The 18,772-nt window shown below is 36.3% G+C and overlaps 1 pseudogene; it reads left to right on the top strand.

The window, feature by feature from the left end:
* The window catches only part of LOC144251448 (rho guanine nucleotide exchange factor 28-like), a 32,736-nt pseudogene extending 14,711 nt beyond the window's left edge, over positions 1–18,025 (top strand).
* Positions 18,026–18,772: the final 747 nt, after the last annotated feature.

Raw genomic sequence — 18,772 nt, 5'->3', positions numbered from 1 at the left:
GGTAGCACAAGGCAACTCATTTCTATGTGTTTAATTTTTAGAGTATAAAAATTCTATACCATTGGATTTCTTGCTACAAAAATAATAAAATTTGGATGGGCAAGGACAGCAGAAAAGCAAAAACTCCCAAACTCACTAAAGAATGTGGATACTTAGTCCTTGTTATCTTCCAAAGGGTTGAGCAGAGATCTAATGCCTTTTAAATCTCATCTCCTTTATTCAGGCTTTGTCTTTTCTCTATTGGAGGGGCTTCTCAGTAATGAAATTTTTAATTTGCCATATGGGGGAAGAGAAGATCTGGTTAGCTCATCATCAACCTGAAATGATTACATTTAACAAGCTGAAAGTTACCTGAAAACATTACCATGGCTGACTGTTTTTTACACTTAAAATTAGGTCTTCTCAGATGAAAATAAGCAGCATACTGGAGACTGTAGGCTCTTGGAGATCAGGGAGTCAAATGATCTCCCATAGGATAAAGCACAGAATCAATAGTGGGTGATCAGTACTTATTGAGTGGAGTGCAATCAAATTCAAGTGTTCGTTGCATGCAAGACATCATTCTTAGTTTTGCAGATATAATATTGAAGATACAAAGTCCTGATACTCACTGGTTTACGTACAATTTGAGAAGACAGACAATAGATGAATAAGCAAAAATTTAATTCAATTCCGGAAACTGGAAACCCTCAGTATCCACATGTTCCGTTAATGTGTGCTGTGGGCAGGACAAAGAATGAAGCATAGACCCACTTCCCAAGGAATGGATGGTCTCCTGTGGCCTCATTTTTAGTATTTGCACTGGCCCAGTGAAGTCTAATTGAGGCAGGCTCTGGGGGAGACCAGTTTTCTTATCCCAACCAGTGACTATTTTAGCCAGTGAGGCAGGGAGCTGGAGGCCTGATAGAATGTTCTCTGTCTTCTAAATCTGGCCTCTAGGATGTAAGGGGTCAGTCTGACTCAGGAGACAACTTCAACCTGGGCAGAGTGCTCAGTTTATAATGTGGTCTGCATGCAGTAAATATGTGTCCCTTGCAAGGCTTCCTCTCAGTCCTCCCTTGTTTTAAGACCTAGCTTGGTAAAACTTGCCATGCATCCCTAACACCAAGTTTGCATGAGGGAGGCTCTTGCTTTCAAGTGGGGGTTCCTATAGGTTTTTCTTCCTAGGAGGATTCAGAGTCACTATAGATGAGGTAACTGAGTTTAGAGAGGATGCAGGTCATGCATTTTAGAACAGCTTTTTCAAATGGTAGAGTGGCTATTCATTTTCTTATGTTTTTATGTTTTGTAGGTGGAATATAGACGTTTTTCAGAATCTTCACAGAGATAAGCTATGTATGCTTTAAATATATGACTATGCTTTTTTGATTTGTAGCTAATGAAAGGTTTTCAAGAATTTGATATATACCATCTTATTTTTCAGATTATATAAGCTATACAGAATTTAACCTGTCTTTTATATAACCTTTAGGTAACGACCTTCTGCTAATCTTTGACCTTGTGAATGTTTCTCTTAATGCAATTCACTTTGATGATTCCCAGACTTTAGAAATTAGAATATCTTGAGAGGTAGTAAGTGATCTCAGAAGAATACCAACCCCCTAAGAGTAAGCCAGCCAGATGAGCTGAACTTCACCTGGCTTTGTAATCATGAGGCAACACCACTACTACATTTTATACCATTTATCTGAAACCATAAAACAGTTCATATTTTTAGAAAATAGTGATGAATATGTTCTGGCTTTACATTTACAATGAAGCTTTTAGGTGAGTGTAGCATGACTTCACATTTTCTGGTGAAAACTTAAATCCACACCTAAACTTTTTCACTTACACATGTGGCCTTAGGAGCACTTAGGAGTTAAATAATCCATCCGCTCTCTTGTGTTTTTTTCCCTTCCCCATCGCTTAACATTTTTTGAATACCCCCTCTGCCTGTGCTGGACACTGTGCTGAGGGTTAAGTCCACAAAAGCAAAAGGACCACAAGACCTAGTCTCAAAGGTCTTATTCTTTTTCAAGGAAAAATAAGCATATAATATGTCTGAATTGAGGATTAGAGTGCCGAGGGATCCCTCAGGTCATACACAAAAAAAGAGGGTCAGGGTACCCAGTTGCTTAATTTACTGATTAAAAAACTGTAATGCTATAAAATCAATGTTTATCTAGTAAAAAGGATTTGAAGAAATTTGGAAATACAAATAGATAAAAGAAATGGCTTGTGAGTCTGTGGAGAAGAATCACCACCATCATCTGGTGCACATCCCTCCAGACTTCTGGATTGTTTAGTGTATATATGTTAGCAACACCTGTCTGTGCCATCCTCTATCCTGCAACAGCATGATTTTCAATGAATATGTAATATTCAAGTCTATGAAATTTATGCAATCACTGATTAGCTACACTTTTGTACTATTAATAACACAAAATGTGGACATCTTTGTACGCTGATCTCTGTAGCCATAATTTATCCAGTTTCTTCAGGATAAATTACTAGAGCTATTTTCTTTTTCTTTCTCTTTCTTTCTGTCTTTCTCTCTTCAATTTGAAAATGGGTCAAGAATCTGATTATTTTAATTTGCATTTCTGTGATTACTAGTGAGACTAAACTTCTTAACCCTTCCTGGTTTATTATTCATTCATATTTCATATTTGTATATCTTTTGAATCTTAAAAGAAATTAAGTCTAATTTGTCACCAAAAAATGTTAAATCATATTGAATTTGCTGTGTCCTTATTTATACTTCAACCAAATTACATCAAGACTTCATTATTATCACATTGATTAATGAATAAAACTTTGGATTACATTTGAATATATGACAGTGATAGTCTCCTCTTATTTTTCCATATATTTACATATACTTTTACCAGAACTTTTGAATCACTCTGTCAATTATTTCCTACCAAGGCCACAAAATCAAAATTTTATTTTATTTATGAATTAAATTGGAGAGAATTGGAACTTCTGCCATAACCAGTCCTCTTGTCTAAGAACATGGGCCAGTTATCTCTTATTTTATGTTCTGTTAGAAAGCTTAGAATATCTTCATATAGGCACTATATATATGTTTCCCTAATGATTGTAAGAAAAGGTATTGATATTTATGTATTTATTTTTTAACTGGTCTACTCAATTAACTTCTTTATTTTAATAGTTTTCCCATTGATTCTTTAAAGTATAACCCAGGTAGAAAATAAAAATTTGAAAATATTAGTTATTTAACTGTTCTTTAATAGTCCTATCAATTTCATTTTCTTGATTTATTGCTTCAGATGAAACTTCTGAAAGTCTATTAATTAACAGTGGTGATAGTAAGTTCCTTATTCACAGTTTGTGGGATTGCCTTTAGTGTCTTACATCAGAGATGCTGATCTGGAATAGGTGTTCTTAGAGATGAATTTATCATGTAAAACAAATCTGTTTAAAAATATGCTTTCTTTTAAATGTCAACTAAGGAATAAAAAAAAACTTGAGCATCCTGGGTTGTGTTACCCGGTAAAATACAAGTTCATCTCTCTTCTATTCAACTCTGAATGCAGCCCCAAGTGGATTCAAGTTTCAAAATGCCCTGTGACCTAAATGACCTCATTTTTTCAATGCATTAGGTTGAAGCCACGTGGGAAACACCAAAGTCTACAGTAGACTTTTTCAACCATGCTAAAACTTTTTGGCTGCTCTAAAGATATGGTCTCCTTCCATTTCCATGCAATTTCCCTTCTCTCTCCCTTTCCCTCCCGTTTCTGCAATCTGTATATGGGGGGAAAAATGGGAGTTCATAACCCACTTGAATCAAATGTATGAAATATGATATGCCAAGAGCTATGTAATGTTTTGAACAACAAATAATAAAAAAAATAAATAAAAAATAAAAATAAAAAAATAAGGATATGGTCTCTGAAAGATTTTCATTCATGGTACAGTCATCTCTTTAGAAGCTGAATTTCTTATCCATGCTTAATGTTTTTACATAAGCATGTCTGAATGAGATGAAAATGAAATTTGATCATTTGAGAATAGGGTCAGAAAATAGGTAGAATGAGTGAAAAAAGGAAAAGGCACAGAAATTCTGGCAAAATAAGTAAAGAGAGAATAAATTGTGGATTCCTAAAAAAGTGCTGCTCTCTCCTAAATATAAGTGCAAACTTTAATTTGGGAAATGAATATCCAATCTTTGAATCCCACCTCTGTATTAGGGAAGAAAATAGTCTTATCCCAAATGATAAGTAGACACAAAGAAGTCTTCATAGTCATGCTGAATTATTCTAATGGTAATCCTTACATGAGAGATATCATTGCCCGTGTTCTGCCAGGTCAGCGAGTCCTGAGTGGTTTATTATGTGCTAATTATTTCATATTTAAAGAGCATTTTAAATATCATCTACTCTCAATGATAATCATTGTTCTCTAACAGCTCTTAAAGGTCATTAACCAAATATTCAAGGGAGCCTGAAATTTTAAAAAATAATTCTCAAATCTAAAAATATGAATTTCATTTCAAAAGGCCCCATTAATGTCTTTTTGAGTCTTACTCTAAAACAGGTACACATTTAAAATATATTTTAGTTCTCTAACTTTCAAAAATATAGAAAACTGCTGAACTAACAAAGAACTAATAATATCCAAACCCCCATCTTCCCAGCATATGTTACATGACTGTTTAAAAAATTCTTAGAAAGGAAAAATGTGAATTTATTCCTAAGAGAGTAATGATTTCTCATATGAGTCAAAACACACACATACCCAGATACCCAGTATGTGTCCATTTTCAATCCATCCCTTCTGTACATCTTTGCACTTTAAATGGGAACTTTCAAAATGAAAAGCTTCCAAGGACATTCACAGATAATTTTTTTGGCTTAGTGGTATCTATCCAAATCTTGGCAATTATTTTCTGTGATGTTGCCAAACTTTTCATAGGCAGATACCATAACTCAATTTTTTTAAAATATGTTTGTTAAGTCCTCTGGGATTTAGAGTATCTATTTTAATCATTCCAGCCTCCTGTTAGCAATCTATTAAACAAATGAATTCCAGCTTAGTGTTTTACACATGACCTTCCTGTGAAAATGCAAAGACATAACAGTAAGTAGACTATTCAGCCATTTACATATATCCTGAAAATAGCATTAACTGCTATCATTAAACATTATGCTATAAAGAGATATTTATCAAATCTCTCCAAATAGTTCACTTTTATTTTTATGTCTTTATGAAAGCAACCTATGTGACTCAAGTAATTTCTGGTTTGGGATTCAAATAAAAGATATTACTAGGTTTACATAGATTTTAAAATTAATGTGACTATTAATTTATTAATAGGGAGAACTCAGAAAGAGAATGAGGTCTAGAATGAGAATGTAGAGTCTTATGAGTTTATGTACTGTATTATTACTAAGTAGACTTACTTAAATATTATCCAACAGCTGGCAACCAATGACATTTCCAGAAAAGGGATTGAGTAAAATGAACGTTCTGTAACCACGTTTTATGCATCCTTTCATTCAAACAACATAGGATAGAAAATGTAGGGAAAAAATTCATAAAGTTCCAAAAAGCAAAACTTGAGTTTGCATCTTGCTGAGTATTACACTGGCTTTGTGCACATGAAGTGCTATGTGGGCATTGTATTAGGAATTATGAGTCATCTAGAGATGATTCAAAGTATGCAGGAGGATGTGTGTAGGTTATGTGCAAACACTAAGGGAATCCTGGAACCAATCCCCTCAGACACGAAGGAAAAATGATATTGATTCTGTGCATGATTTCTTCTCTCTGTAATTTCCCAGATAATGTCATTAAGAATTAAAGATAAACCTATTTGAAATGCCAAAGTCTGTCTTTACATGTAATTTGGAAAAAGCACAGAATATTAAGAGAAATAGTTTGATTATACATTTTGTGTTCAGGGATGCTTCCAACCCAAGAGGCAAACAATACACAAGCTTGTTTATTCATTTGTCCTCTGCTGCCCTATAGGCCTCCTTGACCATTCAGGATAGCCACATTGAAATCCACAAGCTGATTCTCCATCAGGAGAGCCTGGCTCCCAGCCACTCTTTGCGAGATGGCTCCTTCCAAGACCAGGAAAAGTCCCACAACCTGGAGAAGCAGCGTGAGGAGCTGGCTAACATCCATAAGCTCCAACACCAGTTCCAGCAGGAACAGCAGCGCTGGCACCTGGCACCGCAGGTGTGACCAGCATCAGCAGGAGCAGGAGGCCAAGGAGAGCTGACTGCAGGTGAGGGAATGGGAGTGCCAGACACAGGAGGAGCTTCTGCTGAAGAACTGCAGTGAGCTGGACCATCAGCTCCAGGAGTACCAGAAAAACCTGGAGTGGCTGAGTGAGGGCCAGAGGGTGGTGGAGAGGGAGAGAGAGAGAGAGCATGGGCACCCAACAGGGCCTGCAGTGTCCAAGCACAGCTGGCAGAGTAGACTCCCAGCAGCCTTTCCACCAGGAAGCAAGGAGGTATGGCTCTTCCAGGGTGTCAAAGCAGCTTTCAAAGGCAAGCTCAGTCCTCCCGGGATGCTATACAAACACTGGTGTTACTCATTGTTGTGTAAGAGCTCACAAAAGCATCTCAAATTGGTATATAATAAAAGCTAGGAGCTTTCAGAAGCAATGCATGTGTCTTGACTTAAAACATGGAAATTTTAAAGACCAAGGTTCTATTGGATCATTGTATTGAGAGACACCTTTCCCTGAGGAAGGAACATAGAATCAGATTGACCCAGTAAGGTGAGGGCAGGTTTGCCTTAGAAGCATGTTCACTGTGACCATACCATTTCTCCAGTATTTTAAGGACCCTGTTTATATAATCTATTCTTATAGGATAATAATTCTATGATTCATACATTTGTCAGTAATTATTCATTTTCTACTTTGCTGGATTCAATTTGCTCCAGGTGTGGAGGAGAAACTGACCTGAGGATAAAAGGTGAGAGGAGCTTTTCCATAGGCTCTGGAGTTAAAGATACAGTTTCTTTTCCTCACCCTTTTGTTTCCTTTCTACCTATCTTTTCTATCTTTCCTCAATGCTAATTAATGACATAGCATGTGTCTGAGTAGGATGAAATCTTTCTCAGAAGATTATGTGTTTTCTTTGCATCCTCTCTGACAAGGCTTGGCAATTCCATTATCCCAGGAGTTTAGTTTTCTGTGCTATATGTGTTGCATGTATGCTTTTTATTGATAGTGCATGAAGTTGTAAAAGCTAATGAGTATAAAAGAAAGAACTGTGTTGCATCTGATTTTTCTTTCAAGTTTGCTAAATTACATTTATTGCAAATTCCTTATGTATATATGGATATGTTTTCAATTTTTATTTAGTAAAAATTAAAATGTTCTGTCTTTGATTAAAATAAAGTAGAAACTCTTTAATAGTCTAGGACACTTCAGCTTTGTTATAAAAGACATTGTACATAGTGAGAATTGAAAGCTTTGGTTTCTAGCTCATTTAAATGGAATGAGAAGAAAGAGTAAATGGTGATATTCTTATTGATGTCACTCTAGAGAGGTCTTGATTGTGAGATTCTAGTAGAAATAAACACTTTACTACATTTGTTTAAGTTGCTGGATAAATTATAGTACTTTTTCTGTATTTCTTTACACAGATAATGGAATTTAATTGATCTGAGGGTTTGTGTCATGAAAATTCACTCCTCATCCATGAAGCTTTAGTACAAATGTCACTTAATACTTTCAGTAAACCGAGTCCATCAGACATCCACAAGGATGCCACTTACCCCCCAAATATATCTAATTCTGATTTGGTGAGGACTAGTGAAAATCAAGTAAACCTCAAGACAGAAGTTTCTCAGCCTTCAGACGTCAACCATGAACTGTGGACAGCTGTTGGGCCCTATCATCAGATACCTCCTCTCCATGAAAGCAGCAAGGATTCTTATAAATATGGTAATTAACACCTTATACATCGCCTGTGTAGTTTCAACAAGAAATCGTATTCTCTGAATGATTGGCTCTTCTGTAGATTGAATCAAAGTGAGCCCTAATATGGGAGTCAATTGGTGTTGACGAGCTGGAGTCTGTAGCACACACTTTTCTGTGGGGAAATCTGGGGTTGGCCTTCTCTCAGAAGCATCCAGACAAACAAAGCCACGAATGTGGGGTTTAGGAAATTAGACAAACACATAAGAACCAGGTGGTTTTTAGACCCATGGCCCAAAGGGTAATGTCCCCTTAAAAGTGAAGCAACTTGTTCTTTATCCCCCACTGTAGACCCTGCTATATCCCAATACACATATCCGTTGACTCTCAGAAATAAAAGATATGAACAGTGTTTGCAATAAGACTTTATGGTCTGTCACAGCAATTTCCTGTAATGTTAGAGAAATTTTCTGTACTGCTATTAAACACCCAAAATGAAACTGTTAACATCATTTGTCATTGTAAAAAAAGGTCTCTCCATAAGTACCTCATAATAACACAATTTGCTAATCCCATTAAAGCATTTGCCAAATATAAAGGAGGGGCAGCTCGAGTTTCCAACTGAACGTGAATCCAAATGATTTAAATCTATGTCTATGATAAATTGTTTTCTGTGGGATATGAGGTAGGGAATGAGAAGAACTTGAAACCTCTCAACTGAAAAACAGATGATATGCAATAGAATAAACAAACGGCTGGCCACATGGACCTGAAATAAATCACTGACAGTAAAATGTTTCAGGGTGCTTTTTTTCTAGGCACATGTTGCTTTGCTCTTCTGATTCATTAACTTGCTACTTACAGGGCTTTATGTTTTTGCCAGTGTGGTTTTGCCTCCTGGATTTGACATAATTCAAAAACTAAGTTTAACCACATTCAGCTTATGTTTAAGAGAAGTATTTCTCTTTTACTTGTTTTGTGTATCTGCCTTATTTTTCTATTGCCTTGTGCTTCAAAGTAGAAAGCTTTTAAACATTTGGCAGCATACCTGCAGTAGGTAGAAAATGTACCAAGGATTGGGTTGGGAATGTGGCTCAAGCGGTAGCACGCTTTTTATCCTTTTTTTTTAAAATTATTCTTTTATCATTTTTGTTTTTTAGTTATGGACCTTTATTTTATTTATTTATATGTGGTGCTGAGAATCAAACCCAGGACCTCCCATGTGATAGGCAAACACTCTACCAGAGTGACAACCCCAGCTCTTTTTTTTTTCTCCTGAACATCCTGCTGGTCCGTCAATTAAGAAAAAATCACTACCGTAATTTTAATTTCTAAGACATTTTCCTTGTTTCTTAGGGGTCAGTATTTTACAGAATCTTGTTTTGTGGCTGAAAGTTCTCTTAAATATTTCTTTGAAGATAATAATTATGATTTGGGGAAATTTCCTTTTGCTTTCCACATTCTTGAGTTGTGTTCTTGACTTTTCTAGTTGGATTTGTCTGTGTTTATTTTAGGCTTCCTCTGCCATGTTCCATAGTATACCTACCATTTGTATAAGAGATGTGTGCATGTAGAAGAGTGCCTGGAATTTAACAAGTACTCAATGATTTTTTTTTTGTCATTTTAAAGGCTTTTCACATGCCTGGATATTTATAGATCACTTTGAAGTACCTTAAAAAATAAATGTAAATACCGAGACTTTACAGGAGAAAAATGATGAAAACATAAACCACATTATCATTCTGAGAAATCTAAGAAATTTTTAAGTTCAAAATATATAAACCTTCATCTGTTTTGATCAGTTGTGAAAAGTAGACTGAATAATAATACATTAGAAATAATGGAGAAATTGCTTAAGTTTGTAAACTATTGACATTTGACATGTATCATTTTAAGTTGGAGAAAATTCAAGTTTGCCTTTACAGGAGCAGTTCTCACTTGCATCCTGATGTACTTAGTAGCTCAGGAATTACTAATAATTTGTGACCTATTTTATGTGTGGGACCCCCAATAATTTCAACAAATATGTGGTTGTGTGCTCTGCTGTGAACGTCATCCCGTGTTGTGGGGAGATTTGAGGTCTTCCACCTAGTTCACATGCCTCAGTAGAGAAATAAGGACATGAAAGTTCACTATATGGTTACCTAAGATCAAACAATAGTAGTAGCTTAGTGGGAGAAGCCTGGTTATGCAGTTCTAGCTTTGTTCCATCTCAGTTTGATTCTGCCAAGAGGACAAGGATCAAAGAAAATGAGATTTTAAGGTCTTTTCTAAGCATAATAATTCCACATTAATGATTCCTTGTGACTCTCACCACAGTAGATAGAATTTTTGAGCCAAATATTCACAACTCATTCACTCATTTGACAATATATATTGTTGGAACTAGCTGTACTATTTTATTTATTAAATGTTACTTTTTTTGGTACCAGGGATTGAACCCAGGGCATTTAACCACATTCCTAACTCTTATTATTATTATTATTATTATTATTATTATTAATTTTGAGACAGGGTCTCCCTAGGTTGTTTGTAGTCTCACTTTGTTGCTGAGGCTGGCTTTGAACCTGTGATGCTCCTGCCTCAGCCTCCCAAGCCAGCGAGATTACAGGGGTGCATCACTGCACCTGGCTCAAATGTTACTTATAAATTTTATTTTATTTTATTTTATTTTATTTATTGGTTGTTCAAAACATTACAAAGCTCTTGACATATCATGTTTCATACATTAGATTCAAGTTGGTTATGAACTCCCATTTTTACCCCAAATACAGATTGCAGAATTATGAATTCAAACTTTAAAAGCCAAAATTCCAAAAGAACGTTATGAATTTATTGCTAAGGGAAAATACACCCAGGGTATAAAATAAGTTATTTTTAGAATCACCTAGAAGGTATTATTGTATTTTCTAGACAAGAGCAAGAACTATACCTAAATCAATATCATTTTTATCATAGCTATAAACTCAAATGAACCATATTCATTTTATACACTATTTGTAGTATCTTTCTACATAGATAGAAGCCTATAGACACACTTGCTAATGACTTGTCATACAGTTGCCTTAAAGTTGATACAAACATGCTCAGGATCAGAAGGAAGCCTCTCATTTATCACCACAGTGTTCCATTTATATCAGATGTATAGAAGCTACATTGTTGGAATAGCAGAGAAGCCTTTATAATATTGTAGTCCAAATGTATGGAAGGCCATTGATTTTAAAATGTTATCATAGAAAATTTCAAACATACAAAAGCAAAATAATTTAATGAATCCCATCTGCCTACACTGAACTTGACAATTATCAACTTGCAGCCAGTCTTGAGTGGATGTCCTTTTCTATCTCTTTCATATTGAGTTATCTTTAAATGAATCCAGGGAATCTTTTAATTTAATCCCAAAATACTTCAGTATCTTTCTCTAAAAGTATGATTTGCTTTGTAAACATATCCATAATATTGTTATCATATCTAAAATGATATTGATAATTGCTACTTAAAATCATGCTGTCAGTACTTGTCTTCGATTGTTTCACAAATGCCTTTTCCCCTTGGCTTCTTTAAATTAGGATCCAAATAATTTCATACATTGTATTTGGTTGCTGTCTCTCTTAAGATACCTTTAATGTTCTCTTTTCTTTAATCTTATAATTTATGTGCAGAAAAGACCACATTATTCATTTGTTGAAAGACCAGGTTGTTTGTTTATTTTTCTAAAAATATTCCCAAACTCTGGACTTTTCTGGTTACATTCCCATGGTTTCATTTAATGTATTCTTCTCCTCCTTAGTTCCTATAAACTGGTATTTGGAAACAGAGATTGGATGCAATCCAAGTCTTATTTTTCTGACATGAAAATATCTCCATGGATGGTATTGTATGTTTCCTATTGCATTCTCATGTGACACACAATGTCTGTTCCTCTCTTTAAGATGTTAAGATTGATCCCTGGGTTCAGATGTTGCCAGCCTGATCTGTTATAAAGTTTGCCATCAGCTTCTGTCTTAATAGTTTCAGCAGCCATTGATGATTATTGCCTCAGTCTCCTATAGACATTATATATAGGGTTATGAGCTTATAAATTTAGAAAACTTCACCTATTTCCACTTTTCATCCCTAATTTATTCTAGCATCTCAATTATTTACTTTTTTTTCCTCTCTCAGTCTATAATGGACTTATAGTTCTCTATGACCTGGTCTCTAAAGGGTGTTACATGGAACATAATACTATAAGGTACAATATTGAGAAAAGGATTCTTGAGTGGGGGGTATGCCTCATAGTGTTTGTTTTCTTCCTTTGAGGAATTATAATATACATGAATGTACTCAAGTTCTGAGCAATTTGTCAAATAAGAATCTTGACTTACCTGGAGTTTCACCATCTTATATTATCACTGTTTTCTTTTATTATGAATGCTTATTGGTATCCTGCTTAGAAAAACACTTTGAAATGTGCCTCAAGGATGAGGTGAAAAATGTTCCTCTCAGGCTTGCTGATTTTGAGGTCATGACTTAACAATGGCACCTTCTTGAGAGAAAGATAAATGTGAGAGCCATCAAAGTTCAGGTGGCAGATTCATGCGTTTCACTGTTTTTTGTTAATATAATTTCATCTTCAATGTATTGATTGCTTCAATTTCTTTGTTTCTTTTCATCTTTACTTATATAACCAATATAGAATATTCCAAATATGTTAATTATTAAGGAAATTAAGTCCAACTGTCACAATCACAACTTTAAAAAATTATAACACAATTTGCTTTCTTGACAAATTTGTATATGCACATACCACACGCACACATACACACACACACACACACACACACACATGCTCCAAAGTGCATTTCAATGATTTTATTTCAGGTGTAATATTGGTACCCTAGGAATAGAAAGGGAAATCATAAAACTAATGTCGATTTTTTTTTTTTGCTTCAGATATCAAGTCCAGATTTGTTTTCATTCTAGAGGCTCACATCCTGTTTGTGGCTGTCTATGGAAAATTGAGTTGAGCAAAATTAGGGACAGAGACCAATTTTCCTTTGCTCTGAAGATACCTCAAGCTCTCTACAGTAAAAGTTTTCCACTAGATGGAAAATATTGTTAATTAATGCTCCTCAGAAAAAAAAGTGATTGCCACTAATGCCATCAGGAAATAATTTTTCAATGTTTCAGAGTGTAAGCATGAATCAATCACTAAATAGGGAATTCAACTTATTTTGCAGAGTTGGAACATTAATGATAAAATCATAGGTATTTCAGGTACAGTTATTCTAGGAAAGTGTGAATTTTGATTTTAGGAATGTGCACGAGGAATATAGTCATGAGAAGTACAAGTTAGAGCACTTGATTAAAATAAACAAGGGCAGAGCCAAGACTGCGAAGGAATGAGGTTCTGTTCTGTGACCCCGTTGAAAAGGATGGAATGGGATGGATGAGACATGAGGGGCTTGAGTGGTGTGTTATCAGTGATTTTGATAGTAAACTAAACATGCTTTGGTGCTGGACTTCTGGACTCTTGGCCATTGGGTACACAGTTGAGCTAAATTCATACTTTGGCAGTTGTTGTTTATGATGAAAATTACACAGTGATTTTGAGTTGAAATAAAATTTTCGTTTAAAAATTAAAATGATCATGATTTTAAATGTGTTTCTATTCAGAAGAAGGCCAAGACTACATTAATTTAATATTTTTACATTATAGACAACACTTTCCTGCTTGTCACAAATTTATTCTTTATGAAAGTTGCTATGAGGTTTAACAAGAGGAGAGATCAAGTGTAGATTATGAGTGTGGATGTTATTTTCAACTCATTAGTTAGCCTTCCAAATTCTATCCTTTGAGGATTGTGTGTGGGCTTGCCTCAAATATGTTGGGAAAAGCAAAGATAGAGGGGTGGAAAAATGTCTGACTCCCACTATAAAAACATTATTTTAAGTACAGCTTCAGGTAATGAATTTGATTGCATTTCCTCAGTAAAAAAAGGAAGGGAAACACATTTTTTTTAACTTCTAGTATGTTACTTGAAAAATCAATCTGCCAAAACACACATGTAAAAATTCACATGCTATGTGACAAGTTTGAGAGGCTTTTTTCATGATTTCAGTTCAATCCTTCATGAGCTGATGTTCAGAGGGGATGTGAATTGCCCAGGATTTTTTCATTTCACCTTATGGTTTAGGAGATTTCATTTGCTTCATAGGTTAGGGGCCACTTTCTTTATTCTAAATATGACACACAGTTGTATTTCACACATGGTGTCTTAGACTGATCTTTAAAAACAGCCAATTATTGAGTTGGCTCAAAATAATAATAATGATGAGCTGACGGGAGGGTGACTGATTCTCTTCCCTGTTAGAATTTCCAATTCTGAGTGAGAAAAGTCTGAAGATGATAAATACAAATGTCAACAAACAGGTTTCCACTAGGGGATAAAGATCAGGAGACTCAGGGAATTGCCCCTGATTATCATTCCTCCATGCATGCATGTCCCTCGGCAGTTTGGGTATTTTTTTGCCCCATGTATCCCCAAGAGAAAGCAGCCATGACAACTAGAATGTAAATAACTGTAATTTAAAAACTGCATCAGAAGACTAACTAGACCCCATAGTGGTCCTCATAAATATGAGGATGGAAATTTCGTGTAGAGGATGAAATTTTAGTCTGTGAACAGAACCCTCACTATGAAGCAGAAAAATCCCTGAAACAAGATTCCACTTTTTCACTTGCTATAGCCAGGTTTGGGGGGTTTTTATGTGCATCAGCCTATTTGTCCTTATTTTAAACTTAATAATACTCATTCTGTTTCATTTCCATAGATATGGTTAGGATCAAATTAGTTCTGTTATGTCAAGAGAGACAGTGTTGGTTCTTTGCAGTCTGAAGTTTTGTTTCATTATAATAGTATTCAATTTTTAGTGGACCAAAATTATGATTGTATTAATACTTCTCTGTTATTTAAAAATAAACCATTCAATTTTTATCTCTTATTAAGAGGCATTTTGATCATAAATGGATGATTAATTTTATGCCCCAAGAATCCTGCTTTTGGGATCAGCAATGTTTAATTTTCACAAATGTTTCTTTCAGCTTGGGGTTCTATGTGATGATAGTATTCTCTAGGGTAAAATTGTGGAAAAAGGTGGCTGGCCCTGAGAAGCCCACTATTGCTGTGCTGGAGTTCTTTCAGGGTTGAAAGGGAGTAATAAAGCCAGAAATCATGGAACGTTTCCAATTTCAAAGACAAACTGTCTGACCTTGCCTGCATAGTTCAGGTAGAAACCAAGAAGGTACACAGAGAAGGAAATTGAGTTCCTGTCCAGGTGATGCACAACCACAACATCATCCAGCAATATATCTGAAATTACATCATGGGCCATTTTATCATCAGGCTCAACAAGGTCTTGTTAGAAATGTTTTCTACTATACTTTTGTTCTAATTTGAAAGCATTTTGATTAAATCTCTGCATTCTCTCTCTCTCTCTCTCTCTCTCTCTCTCTCTCTCTCTCTCACACACACACACACACACACACACACACACACGCACACACACATACACACAGTTTCCCCACCCCACCATTCCTTCTTGTTCCTCTATCTTCCTAAACTCAAGCCTACAATTTAATTTAAGGTAATTCTTCCTATTATACATTTGGTTCCCTGGCTTGTTCTTTGGACAAGTCTCTTGTAGCCATTAAAGAGATTTCCTAGGTTCTCAGGCCCATCAGTGTTCAGGACCTTTTGCTACATGTTTCACCTCCAGAAGAAGGAAACTTACACATATTAAGGGCTTCCAGTGTGCCTGACATTGTCACAATTCTCAGCAGTCACCTCCCAGATCCTTGTTCAACAGATGAACAAGGATCTCAGTGTAATATTTCTTGCCATGGCCAGATTCTTTTTTGAAGAGAAGGCTGTGACTAGAACAGCTTTGGTGTCTGCTCACTCTGCTACATAGAAGTTTTAAGAGTTTTTTTCTTCCTTTGAAGTTGTGTGATATTTACATAAGTAGTTGAACTGGGGCTTTTTGTATTTAGAAGTGGCTCATTCAATGGCTGGAAAAAAAATGGAGCGTATGAATGTGTGTCATGGCCACCAACAGTCATACTCTGTCTCCTAATGAGTAAAAATGATGGGGAACATTCTAGATTGATATGTTCTGATAGTGAAATCTGTTGGGTATATTTGTGTTTGCCTGATTAAATGGACAAGGTTTCTAGTTCTGTAATAACTGTTGTCAGTTTTAAAAGGCTCATGATGTCTTTGCTTTTGTAAATTTTTTTCTCTTTTGGTTCAAAATGTAGAACTTTTGGGAGGGCAAGTATTAAACATCCAGGTTCTCTTACCTCAGAAAAGATGCACAAGCCATTTCTGGCACACTGAGAAATAAGGACCCTGAGACTCTGGAGCTGCTTAAGCAAGGTGTCTTCACAGGTCATGGTCCTCTGAATGGAGAGCTAAATAACATCCTAGCTGTGTGATGTCCTGCTTAGAGTTTAGCCTAAGGAAAGTTTCTGCAGTCAGAGAGGGTCCTGAATGAATGATGGCAGTTAGAAACATCCTCTGTAGTTGTTTTCTCTGTTGTTATTGAGTTATTGGCATTGGAGGTAAGGATTTGGTATCAGGGGCAGGAGAATAAAGTCATCTCATTGTAGGTGGATTTTTTCTTCATACCCCATGGGCATGTAAAAGGTCAGGGTCTGAGTCACGGCCTGGGCTGGCCTAAGTCTTTGAGCATTCTGTGGAGGGCAGCCTTCCTCCCTCCTTTCCTTTCCTTTCCTTCAGAGGCACAGTTCAGCTTTTGGCACTGCTTCTGGGGGAGTCCTGTGTCTATTTCTGTGGCCCTGCTTGGCCTGACCCCATCGGTCACCCTCCTATTGGAAATTTGGTAATCAAAGAAATGATGAGTAGCAAAGGCCACCACCTTCCTGAAGATAGATCCTTGTGGGGACAGTCTGCTGTTCATTTCTGCTAAGCCTTGTGGACTCCTTTACTAGCAACCAAAGATCTGTGTCAGGAGGGTAAAAGTCACAAGCATTTTTTTGTCATTAGAATGCTAACAGGCATAATATTCATCCAGATAATAGATGCTTTGAATAAGATGTGGCAAGAATTAGAATGGGCTCTAGTTAATGGCTGACAATGAAGAAGGTGGGCCTCAGGGCAGTTCACCCTCCCTGCCCACCTGGATTTCCATGCCTGCTCTACTTTTGGCTCCAACAGAAGCTGGTTATTTGTAATATTGCCTTATGGCTGTGCCTCAGGGAGGGTGGTTAATGGAAGAAGTGCAGTGAAAATGATTTGCAGCGTCTTCCTTCAAATCAATCATCTCCCTTTTAAACCCTACTATTAAAGAGTTTTACCACAAAGGGGGTGCCGAACCCTGCTGTTGCTAGGTAAACAGAAAGGGGAGGGCAGTTCAATCCCAGCCATAGTTGATATTGGCTTGATTTTCTTCAAGAATCTGTCTACTCTTGCTATGGATTCTGAGTAGTGTTAACAGATCTGTGCAATGGTAAGGCCTGAGGGTCTCTCTTGTTCCTCGACTTCTTTCTCCCCACACCTAGCCCATACCAGTGAAGTCTCATGTACTTTGTGATTTTAATATTGAGGTCATTCCTTAATTTTGAGGTATTCTGAGGAAAGGGGCTTTGTTGATAGAAATATGGTTTACTATGTGTCACTGGACTATATATTTTCAAGTCCTGGACCCATTAATAAAGTGGGGGTGGGCGACCTTTACTCAAAGGTAGCCATGATTTAACAGCTGTGAATAATAACCTCTTCATTCCCATGATGCTTCCCTAGGTGGATTTTGTAAAGGTGATTTGTAGCCACAGAGATATTTCTGCACACAATACAATATCTCTTAATGATACTGACAAAAATCATTAGATATCTATTATGTTCCTTTCTGCCTGGGCTCTGCCTTTCTCTCTGTGGCTGACTTTCCTGGGTGCAGTGCTTCCTAATCTTTGAGATCTAGTTTCATGTGCTTTGTATCCCAAGCTGGCTGTCCTGTAACCTGTGCTGTCTGTCTGTTTCAGATCTGGACACCTCCCGAACTGAGTCCCCAACCCCACAGGACACAAATCCTCACTACCATCAGCCACAAACATTTAAAGCAGAGCAAAGTTAAATCTACAGATAGTGGCCAGACAAGATGGGGAAGTTGGAAATAAAGGGAGCTGAAGAAAATATTTTTTAGCTCTAATTGTGTTTTCATTATTTTTTCAAAAATGCAACAGACAAACCACTGGCATTTCTGATTTGTGTGTATGATTGTGCCCAAATTGCTTTATGAATATTTACCATTTCATGCAAGTTGATTTTTTTTCATGAGTCTAATAATTAAGTTATTGAAAACAGTTCTGTTTGTACAATCTTTAACTTATCACACCTACTTTCAACTTTCTGGAGGAGAAATTAACTTGAATAAGCAGAGTATATTAAAATTGTTTTGACTTTAAAATTCCACATTGCATTTTTTGCACAGTCATCTGGATTTTTGAAATATCCTTTAAGATCAGGGTGAAGCAACTTGGATTTAAAGATTGATGTTCATAAGGGGTAAACTTTCACTGTCACAGTGATGTAGGGACAAATGAGGCAAGGCACTGAAGATAGCAGGAAACAGTTTTATTTGGCTGCAGCCAGGTTCAGAGGGTACAGCCTTTGCTGTAATCAATCAATCCCCTCAACCCCGAGTTCAGGGAGTTTCAGAGTTTTATATTGAACGTGTAAGGGGAGGGGTGAAAGAATTCCCCACGCAAAGACACTTCGCCGGGAGAATTCCAATTTTATTGTAAAAAGCTGTGTGCTTATATAGAACTAAAGGGGAGATGGTAGGGCTTAGATAAATGGCAGGCCACCCGTTTTTTGGCAA

Source organism: Urocitellus parryii (genome assembly GCF_045843805.1).
Source record: "Urocitellus parryii isolate mUroPar1 chromosome 13 unlocalized genomic scaffold, mUroPar1.hap1 SUPER_13_unloc_8, whole genome shotgun sequence".
Lineage (NCBI taxonomy): Eukaryota > Metazoa > Chordata > Mammalia > Rodentia > Sciuridae > Urocitellus > Urocitellus parryii.
Note: the sequence above shows the minus strand (reverse complement) of the source record. Positions and strands in the feature narration are given on the sequence as shown.